We start from the raw sequence: 11,830 nt of genomic DNA, 5'->3' as shown, positions 1-11,830 counted from the left end.
CTGCTAATTCTAACCCAGGTTATTTCTACTTGACAACAGATATACTTCTCTCCAAATTGAGGACTTTTACAGGAAGGCTAGTGCCCTGACTCAAAAAGTCTAAAACATAAACTAGCTGTGTTTCCTGTTTGGATCCTGAGCAAAAAGAAGAGCTGAGCATGTCCATGTATTTCCTGTTTAACCTGAAACATCAACTCTAAGAATTGTTGGCTTTGTTTTACAGATGAAGTAACAGAGGAGATAATGTTCCTACAGTCTGAGGGTCTTGCAGGTGGTGGACTTTTTGTCAAGCAGAAGGGGCTGCAGTGGGCCTGGACTCCCCCCATGGAGGTCCACCTGACCTTCCGTCAGGGCTGCAAGGCCTGATGCAGGGGACAGAGGGTGCTGGGAAGACACCATGTGGTGAAGGAGTGATTGGCCAAAGGTCTCACAGTCTGTTGTTGGCAGGTCTGCCTATTCGGAGCCCAAGGTAGGATGTGCCGACCTGATAGGACCTGGCATGTCAGGACTGGGATTGTTTCTCTAAAGAAGTCAGCAGGGAGAGTGGGATAAGCCCAAGGTGGGGCCTGGTGGGCAGAGTGTTTGTTTGACTTGAGCCACTCAGACGTGAGGGCATTCACTTTCCCCTTTCCTTCTTCAGGTCTGGGTTCAGAGGTGTGTCTGGCTATTTAGAGACACATAGCTGGAGGCTGCTCAGACCCTCTCCTCCTGTGCCCTGGCCACCTTGAGGCTGTCCCCAGGTGCTGTGCTGAGGCTGATGAGAGAAAGGGTTCCTTTTGAGAAACAAAGAATCCAGGTTTATCACTAATCTGTCTCTGAGTGCCTGCTCAGTGTTAAGTCCTGGGGGGACACTGAGGCCTGAGAGGGGAGGGACAGGAGACCAAGTAGGGAGCCCCAGACCCTTGTCTTTCTGTACTCGCCAGGCCCTCAGCTCAGGACTGTGGGTGATGGGTGGTCCTGTGTAGGAGAGGATGGCTCTCAATGGAGGAAGTGAAAAGGGCTTACTGCACTATGTCACATTATGATCCCAGTGCTGCAATATTAAGGTAAAAAGCCAAACTGTAGACATGTCAGTATAACAAGAGGGGCATGACCTTAGATCTATGTGTTCAGATAGGCAGAGAAAAGCCTAGAAACTTTGGGGTTATTAAATTCACATTCCTAGGACTTTCCTGGTAGTCCCGTGGTTAAGACTCCATGTTTACCCTGAAGGTGTTGGTTCCATCCCTGGTCAGTGAACTGAGATCCACACGCCAGGAGGCCCAGCTGAAACAAAAAATAAAGAATAAAATGTAAAATTTTATCAGTTTTAAAAACATAATGAAATCACATTCCCAACCTATATACCTGTGTCAGAAGGCCTGGTCTTGGCCTCCGCTCTGCCCATGGAGAGCTGTGTCTGCCCCCAGATACTGTGGGCAAGTCACTTCCTGGGGAATTGTTTGTTCAGATTTCTTATTTTTAAAAAGCTGATTTCAGTCTGCTTATGTGGGTTTGTAGCTACTATGGCTGTTGAAGATGTTCACCCTTATCTACTGCAAATATTGCAAACGCTGTCTCCAGGTCTCTTGTATTCTGATCTGATTTATGGTGTCCTTTGCAATTTTTAATTTTTAAGAGATCCACTGGTTTCAGGGATTTGTGTCCTGGTGAGAAAAGTTTCCTTAACTTAGTATATTCACATTATGTTTTCATTTCTTCCAATATGTTTGTAGGTTTTTTTCTTTCTTTCTTTCTTTCTGGTTTACTTTTAGATTCCTTTGGGTTTCAGGATTGATTGAATGATTGAGAAGAAGCTTTTTGTTTCTTCTTCTTCCTCTTTTTCTTCTCCATTCCCGCCAATGTATTAGGATCCCACAAGCCATGCAGCACATTAAAAAAAAAGTAAATGTTCAGTTTTGTTCAAAAAGTTAAAAATCAAAGAAGAGTGTTAACATTTCTGTGATGTTTTAAATATTTTCTGTAGAGCTAACTTTTACCATACAGTTGCATATGGTTTTTACATGGCTTAGTTTTTCCTGATGTTTCTAATTGCTTTTTATTTTCACCCCTTGCACTGTTTATCTTCACCATTTCCTACATTTCTTTCCACCTGTGCTCATATGATACCAAGTCCCCTGTCTCCACAAACTCCTGGACTTCTTATCCCATTCTATCCCATTCTGGACTGGTAGCTCTCTAGGTCTGGTGCACACCCAGCTGTGATCCTTTGATTCTCTTCTCTCTGGGTTGATAGCCCTGATTGCCGGATCCATGTCTTTCATGGTTATTCCTCAGCTCACTCTATAAACACACACACGCACACCCCTTTTTTCTTCTGCAGCTCACTTGCAAATAACTTTCTCAGAAACAACTGTGGATGGCAACCTTTCTATTCCTCATTTAGCTCCATTTCTTCTGCCATTTGTTTGCTTAATTTTCCACAAGCTTCCTTTGACTTTCTTTCCAATCTATCTTTACAGTTGTTTTGTAAACACTTTATTAATTTCCAAGATCTGTTTTGTTTGTTTCATTATTTATTTCCCTTTCCCATGCATTTTGTTCTCAATTTATGAATAAAATATCTTTCTAATCTTCTTGAGACATGGGTTTGAGTTTTCAAAATTCTCTGCTTCATGACATCCCTGGTCCAGTGGCTAAGGCTCCATGCTCCCCATACAGGCAGCCTGTGTTCCATCCTTTGTCAGAGAACTAGATTCCACAAACTCAACAAAGAGTTCATATGCCACAACTAAAATATCCTGCATGCCACAACTAAGATCCAGCTCAGCCAAATAAATAAATAATTTAAAAAAAATTCTGTTTCTTCTGATGTCATTTTTATCATTTATCTTAGTCATTTATTCCAGGTTGTCATATTTCTCATACATCTGATCCTGGATTGCCCATTCATATTAAGATGGAGAAGGGTTGACTGGCAAGCATTTTTGTAGAGTGATTGGATGAGGACCTGTGATTTCCATAGGACAGAAAATTTTTTCTGGAGTCTTTCCTTTCTGATTTCCTCCCTCTGTTGCAGACTTAAGGCTTCTGTGAATATAGGATGGGACATAGGGCCTGTGAGCTTATCCTCTGCTCTCCTCTCTAGCTCCCTCCCATTTTGCCCCCTCTCTGGGACTCTGCCCAGCAGAGCATTCTTCTTGCCCCTACACACTCTCATTGTTTCTCTCCCTTTACTCTTCTCTATTCAGTTATTACTTCTCCATCCAATCAGTTTTCAAATATGTGTTAAAGACTCTGGGCTCCTATTACCTCCATCCATGATTTTATAAAAGCACCCACAGAGTGAGAAGAGGTCAGGTATGAGTTCTTGAGCCCAGAGAGAGGGTTGGAACCCAGCCTATGCTGAACAAGGTTTCTGATCTTGGGCAGATCACAAAACATCTATGCTTCAGTTTCCTTAGCTGTAAACAGGGATACAAGAGTACAGACTGCTGGGTTATCAGAAAATATGATTTATAATTTATGAAGTCTTGGAGCAAATACCAGTGCAGAGCAAAATCAGAAACACAAACCACTCTTATCAGTAGCTGTTACTATAAGGACCTTAGCTATCATTTCAGCCCGGAGGTTTCAGGAGGGGTCATTAAGAAGTGCTTTACTGAATTCTTAAAATAGTACATAAACATAAGCAACATTTACTTTCTTTCATCATCTCCCAACACAAGATAGTCACAACCAGAATCAAAAGAGATTCTCTCTGTATAAAGATCTGCTACTTAAACAAACAACTGAGAACTAGCAAGACTGAGAAGCTGGACACATCGCATACCATGAGTGTGAATGTAAGTTGGTGTCATTTCTTTCCAAAGCAGTGTGGCTCTAAGTATAAAAAATTTTACATGTTGATATACTCAGATATAGTTATTCTACTCCTGAAATAGCTTAAGGAAATAGTCAAATGCAAGTAAAGTTTTCTACAAGAAAAGTGTTCTTTACACTATTATTTACATAAATAATTAGAAAGAGCCAAAAATTTAGCAATCAGGGGAGGACAGCAGAGAGGATTAGGTCCCATCAGAGGTGCTCAGCCTCCCTGGGCAGGGCTGTAGGGATGGGGCGGGGATCGTGGGGCTCCAGGCCCATGTAGAATAAAGGCTCTTGCAGAAGCAAGGAGGGCGTGGGCTGTGAGAGCTGAGGTACAAGGACCTTGATCAAGGCAGAGACTAAACACAGGGAGCAAGACATCATTTTGGGATGAAAAGAGTCATTTACCAATTAATATGTATCCATGAATAAATTGACGTCCCTAGTGGCTCAGATTGTAAAGAGTCTGCTTGCAATGTGGGAGACCCGGGTTCGATCCCTGGGTTGGGAAGATCCCCTAGAAAAGGAAATGGCAACTAACTCCAGTATTCTTGCCTGGAAAATCCCATGGATGGAGAAGCCTGGAGGGCTACAGTCCATGGGGGTCACAAAGAGTTGGACACGACTGAGCAACTAAGACTTTCACTTTCAGTGAGTAAATACTTTTGTATATTATAGGGAGTAGAGCATAGTCATCACAAACATGTGATTTGGATCAGAAAGACTAGGGTTCAGGTCTAGGCTTTGGCAGCAGTGTGAAAACTTGGGCTTACTGAAGGTTAGGTGAGTTTCAGGAGTCTGCACATCATAGACACTAGATCAATATTAGTTTTTACCAATTAGTAAACACAAGTGTTCCCAACCTCACTTCATTCCCAGAGCATTCCCCTCCTATCTTTTCTTCTGTCTCTGGTTTCATTGTCCCTATAGCCTTGCAAATAGCTGTCTCCTGTCTGACTACATTCTCCTTGTGCCCCAAGGAGAGCAGGACACTGACTTGGCCTGGAGGGGGCTGGTGGGAACATGAGTAACTGTCTGAGCCACCAGGGGAGCCCTACCTTAACTAGTGGCCAGCAGAGCCCAGGGGACAGAGAACCACATGGGGTTAAGTCCCCGGTGGCACTTGTGGCCATCCAAGGGGAACCCACCAAAAATTTGCCTCCCACTGCTTCCTGCAGCTACTGCTCACTCATGATCGAGCCCATAGTCTGTTCTCTCTTCCCCAAGGGTTAAGCCACACCTCCTTCCAGCCTGACGCAAACAAGGAGCTGAAGGGAGATCTCTGAGACCCCAATGCTGCCACCATGAACTCAGAAGACCTGGGGGACTGTTCAGGTAATCAGCTGTCTCTTATCTGGATGGTTCCTACTTGTGACCCAGAGCTGAGGTGGTGCCAACTGGCTGAATTAACCCAGAGAAGAATCAAGGACCAAGAAGGGGATGAATAAGCAACCTCCAGCTGCCCACAGGGGTCGGGGAAGTCCTGTAACTAGGGGTGTGTCCCCAAGGCCTCCTTCTGGGTCCTCTACTCAGGGAGCCAAGTCCAAGGTGCTCACTTCCTCCCACCACCCAACAAGGACTCAGAAGTGAGGCCAGGACAGCTCACGGGGAGGGAGGACAGCAGAGGGCGTCCCCGAGGACAGATGGGGCTTCTCCTGCCATCTCCCTTTGGTCCAAATCTGCTCCTGCTCCCAGACCCTGTGGCATCACCACAGAAGCTGTTTCCTCCAGCTCTTGCCCTGCTGCCAGCCCTGCCACTCTGTGAGGGTCAGTGGACCCTGAACTGAACCCCAACCTGGCCTTTGCCATCTCTCACCTGTGTGACCTGGAGCACCTTACCTAACCTCACCTGTGAAATGAGAAGAATATTTCCCTGTATTTTTATGAGGATCAAATAAAATGTGTGTCCTTGGCCTGGGCCAGTGCCTGCCACACAGTAGATCCTACCCAGTGTGTGCTGTCCCCTCTACCAGGAATGTGTTAGTTTAACTGGAAACCTCTCCCCTCCACTTGAATCCCCACTTCCCTGTGCTGTGTTAGGGCACCTGCCCAGCACTCTCATATAAAAGCACTTACTTACCAAATGTGACTGCCTCAGGCAGGTACTAGCTCTATTGATCTCAAATGTTCCTCCTCAAGATTCCAGGAGGAGTGTTTCCTCCATGTCATTTGCTGGCAGGGAATGTCCTCTGATTGAGAAAAGATGAAACCTACAAGGAAGGGGCAGGTTATGTGACCTTGGACAAGTTATTGAGCTACTCTCTGCCTTAGTTTCCTCATCTGTTCAATGTTATTCTGAGGAAACTGAGATCATGCATGCAAAGTACTTGGCATGATTACGGATACATGTAGTGATTTCACACTGACTAGTTCTCACAAACACACAGGGTTATGTGGGACAGTGCAGGGGGAACTCGCAGAAGAGACACTCTCTGAGAAAACACTGAGCACATATTTACTGATAACTTATCCTGTAATCTTTAACTAAGAGCAGTAAGGCAAGGCAGACACCAGAATTCTAGGATTAAGGAAGCCTTCCCCTGGAGTCCCAGAGGTAATCACATTCAGTTCAGTTCAGTCACTCAGTCATGTCTGACTCTTTGCAACCCCATGGACTGCAGCACGCCAGGCTTCCCTGTCCATCACAAACTCCCAGAGCTTACTCAAACTTAAGTAAGAGAGGCCATCGAGTCAGTGAGGCCATCCAACCATCTCATCCTCTGTCATCCCCTTCTTCTCCTGCCTTCTATCTTTCCCAGCATCAGGGTCTTTTCAAATGAGTCAGTTCTTCTCATCAGGTGGCCAAAGTATTGGAGCTTCTGCTTCAGCATCAGTCCTTCCAATGAAATTTCAGGACTGATCTCCTTTAGGATGGACTGGTTGGATCTCCTCACAATCCAAGGGACTCTCAAGAGCCTTCTCCAACAGTCTGTTGTTGTTTTCGTTGTTTCCCCATCTATTTGCCATGAAGTGATGGGACCAGATGCCATGATCGTAGTCTTTTGAATGTTGAGTTTTAAGCCAACTTTTGCACTGTCCTCTTTCACTTTCATCAAGAAGCTCTTCAGTTCCTCTTCGCTTTCTGCCATAAGGGTGGTGTGATCTGTATATCTGAGGTTATTGATATTTCTCCCAACAATCTTGATTCCAGCTTGTGCTTCATCCAGCCTGGTATTTTTCATGATGTACTCTGCATGTAAGTTAAATAAGCAGGGTGACAGTATACAGCCTGACATACTTCTTTCCCAATTTGGAACCAGTCCGTTGTTTCATGTCCAGTTCTAACTGTTGCTTCTTCACCTGCATACAGATTTCTCAGGAGGCAGGTCAGGTGGTCTGGGATTCCCATCTCTTAAAGAATTTTCCACAGTTTGTTGTGATCCACACAGTCAAGGCTTTGGTGTGGTCAATAAAGCAGAAGTAGGTGTTTTCCTGAAACTCTCTTGCTTTTTCAATGATCCAATGGATGTTGGCAATTTGATCTCTGGTTTCTTTATGACTCTAATTACATTACAATCATAAAGAAAAGACTTTGAAGATAAGGGGGTTTGTTCTGTGTGAAGAACAGCATCTAACTAGTCCTGACATGTCAGAATGTCTAACTTAAGGAAGGGGGAAAGAGTAAGCAAAGAAAAGAGAATGAGTAAGATTAAATTACAGGAGACATTTCTGAGAAAGCAGTAAAACATGGTCCCCATAATTCCCATCTTCTTATTTTCTTTAATGAATGTTTCTTTGATCTTCTTTTGGGAGGAACAGTGTTAGCATCACCTCAGTGCGGGTGAGTCAAGAAAATGCAACAATATTCTGACTAGAAATAAAACACAAAGCAATATTATAAATAAGATGAAAGGGAAAAAAACAAGATTTTAGATTTAGGAAGGAGAACCAGTTCTTTGGGTTGAGTCATGTGGCTATATCTAAGAAGGTTTGAATAGTAACATCCGAACAGTGTTGTTGAAGGGATTGAATCTGTTGATGAAGGATGTGTTGTAAGTGTAGGACAAAGTCTTTGAGTATAGGGTCTGATTTTGGATCTAGTTGTTGACACAAATCATTCCAGGTTTCAGAATAATTATGAGAAAATAAGGTGTAACACACACATGAGAAAATATACTATCACAGTCTAATTGTGATTGAGTCCAAAGAGCACAATGATGTTCACTGAGCCACAAAACTGTGGTGTCCAAAGCTGCAAGTCGAGATAAAAATCATTAGATCAGTTTCTACTTGTTCAGTAAAGTCGAAAGTTATATTAGTCATAAAAGTCTGTACTTGGTGGGCGGTTTTTAAGGATGTAGAAAGGGCAGTGGCAGCAGTTGCTGCAATAGCAGCTGTTGTGGTAACAGTTATCATGGACTATTAGGAGTAACAGGTGTGCCAGTATTAACAAGTGCTATTTCAGCTCTTGAAGTAAGACATTTGTTGTCACCCCATGTAATGTCAGTGGCTGGTAGCTGATTATTCCTCTGTGTTTTTGGAGGAGACATGCCAGGAGTCTTCTGGGTGATCAACAGATGGAACTCTGGTAATGGATCTTGAAATCCTTGGTGCCAACTCATGATAAGGTTTCACACAACAGGCAAGGATCCAAAGTGGACCTGATGAAGACAGAAAAGCAGCATATCCCCTTGCCCATATTAGTAATTTAACAGGTCCTTGCCAAATAGGAGCGGGTGGTTGTTTAAAAAGTACTAGAGGGTATTCTTATGAATGTGGAGGAGAAAAATGTCTAGCAGCAGCTTATTGTGAAAAATTTTTTTGGAAATTGACTAAGAGTGATTAAGAGTGAGGTTGGATGCATGAGACAAGTGCTTGGGGCTGGTGCACTGGGATGACCCAGAGGGTCATGGGATGGGATGGGGAGGGAGGTGGGAAGGGGGTTCAAGATGGGGAACACATGTAAATCCATGGCTGATTCATGTCAATGTATGGCAAAAACCACTACAATATTGTAAAGTAATTAGCCTCCAACTAATAAAAATAAATGGAAAAAAAAAGAGTGAATAGGGCAATATACAATCATTTCCTGGGAGGGGTTAATTCTTTCCTTTTCTGTTTATTTAAAAATAATTTCAGTAGCCCATTTGCACATTCAATAATGGCTTGTCCGGTAGAGTTGTGGGGAATACCTGTGATGTGTTTAATATCCCATAGATGAAAGAAATCCCAAAGTTTGTGAGATGTTTTTGCTGGAGCATTATCAGTTTTAATGGCTTGAGGATGTCCTAAAAGAGCAAAACATTCAAGAAGGTGAGCTCGCACATGACGTGCTTGTTCTCCTTGTTGTGCAGTAGCCCACAAAAAGCCTGAAAAAGTATCAATAGTTACATGTGCAAAGTGAAATGGTTTAAATGGAAAATAATGAGTCACATTCATTTGCCATAACTCATTAGAAGAAAGATTGTGAGGGTTAACTCCAGCTGCTGAGAGAGAAGGAGTTAATAATTGACATGTGGGGCAGGTTGGCCTCCTGTAGGGTTAAAGCAAATTGTTTACATAGTGCCTTGCCATCCTGGTGGAAGAATTGATGTGACTGAAAGGTCTGCTAAATAATGATCCCAGAAGGCAGAGAGATGAGTCAACTTTTGATTCCCCAAAGTGAGAATTCCGGGAAACTGTGTATGTCCTAAAACATGAGTTATAAAAAAGGATGTTATCTTTTAGTTAAAAGAGTTTAAATAGAAATAAAGAGGGAAAGTAATTGTTTATCGATAGAGGTATTTAAAATAGAATCTGGCAAGTGTTGAATGATATTAACAATGGAAAAGAACCTGTTAAGAGATAAAAGGAAGTTTGTGAGAAGGTTTGTAAAGCGAGCAAGACAGCAGCTAATTCACCAACTTGGGGGTTGGTAAGGATCTTTTTCCATTTGATGTTTCTTTCAAGGTTACTATTCCTTGAGTTTGATTGCCATCTGTATAGAGGGTAAGCACGTTAGGAATAGGATGTTTAGAGATAATAAGATGTAAAGAAAAGGGCATTAATTGTAAAATAGAAATTCTTTTATCCATCGACATGTTGTAAATAAACTCCCCTGTAAAATATGATATGGCTATTTGAAATCGTTCATTAGTTTGATATAATAATTCCATGTTTTCTTTAGATATTCCTACATAAATTGTGGATCTGTGCCAGTAAAGTGACAGAGACATAAGTGTCCTTGCTGTCATAATTGTAGTCTCACCTGTAGATAGGGAAGAAAATGGTATTTTGGTTGATTAGGATTATGTAGCCATTCAATGATTTTTATCTCTTTAGGTAAAATTTGGGCAAGTATTGCTGTAGGAGTATATTTTGTAGAAAGAAGAATCAGTGAAAGAGGATGTGAACACACCTGCCAAGAAAATGTTTAGCATAAGCAGTGCTGAATTGTTTTAGTAAAGCATAATATTGAAGAGAAAAACAGCAGGGTGAGATAGGGTCTTCATTTGCCAGGAATAATTGAAAGAAAGGAAGCATTGCATATGTTGGGATACTTAAGCTAGGTTGTATCCAATTTAAGTGACCCAAGAATTGCTATAAATAATGAAGCATTAATGGTTCTGGAAACGTGAAAGAAAATTATAAAGGAGAATTGTTCTTTGTAAAATTTGAAAGACAGGATATTTCCATGGGGGAATGTGTTGAAATTTCTCTGGAGCTATTATTAACCCCTGTGAATTCAAATATGTCTGTAATGAAGAGAGAATTTCTGTTAATTTTTGTGGCAAAGACTGAGCTAAAAGAATGTCATCCATATAATGACAAATATAGGCATTGAGAAGTTGTTGTCATAATGGTTGCAGAGTTAAATCTACAAATCTTTGACACATGGTGGGGCTATTTATCATACCTTGAGGTAAGTGTTTCCACTGATATCATTGTAAAGGATGATGATGATTTACATTAAGAGCTGAAAGTACACATTTCTGATTATTTTCAGGATGTAAGGGTATGGTAAAAAAAAAAAAAAAAAAAAGCAGTCCTTAAGATCTGTAACTATTATAGTGTGATCATCTGGAATTAGAGAGGGGTTTGGAATACCTGGTAGTAATGAACCCAACAATTGCATTGGAGCATCAGTTGCTCTTAAATCATGATTTAAATGCCATTTTCCTGATATTTTCAGGGGATAATAAAGATGGGAGTATTCCATGGGTTCATGGAAGATTCTCTTCTATATCTCCTGCATTTAACTGTTCTTTAATCAATCGTTCTATATGCTTTTTGTCATATTCTTTTTTTTTTGTCATGGGCCACTGCTCAGTCCAGACTGGTGGGGGAGGAGGGTGCTCAGTCCAGATAATTTGTAATGGTGGTATAAAAGCAGTGGCGCTTACGATGAATGTGTCTGTAGTATTAATTGATATTGTTTTAATATATCTTGTCCCCATAAAATTGTAGGAATAGTCATGATGTTAGAACAGGTAATAGCTACATGCCCTTCTGAATCTGTACAGATTTTTGGAACGGTGCTTTGATGGTTTTTGGAATCCCCCAACACCTAACATTTGTCCATGGGCCCTTTTTAAAGACCAGTCAGAGGGACATCTTGTTTCGTGATGATAGTTACATCAGCTCCTGTGTCTACTAAGCCCTTGAAAGAAAGGTCTTGAATTTTTAGAGTTAATCTGGGGCAGTTAGAGTTAATCAGCATGGTCCCGTAGGCTGCATTTATAGATCCAGAACCTCCTTTCCTAATTTGTTTCTCTGTTGAGGGCACAAAATAAGACACGAGTAATAACTGTGCAAGTTTTGTCCCTTTCTCTACTGTCTGATAACTATGTGAGAGAGCCATAATTTGAATATTGCCTGTGTAATCAGAATCAATTACTCCTGGTAAAATATGAATACCTTTCACAGTTATGCTGGAGTGGCCTAAAATAAATCTAACTATACCTTTATGTAAAGGGCCATAGACTTCTGTAGGAATACATTATCATCAATCATATCAAAAGTACAACTTTCAGTAATAACAAGGTCCAATCCTGTACTGCTGGTTGTGGCAGCATTTAAATCTGAGGTTAGCTTTTGTTTTGAG

Source organism: Dama dama, chromosome 22 (genome assembly GCF_033118175.1).
Source record: "Dama dama isolate Ldn47 chromosome 22, ASM3311817v1, whole genome shotgun sequence".
Classification (NCBI taxonomy): Eukaryota; Metazoa; Chordata; class Mammalia; order Artiodactyla; family Cervidae; genus Dama; species Dama dama.
The sequence above is the reverse complement of the archived record's forward strand: the minus strand, read 5'-3'. Positions refer to the sequence as shown.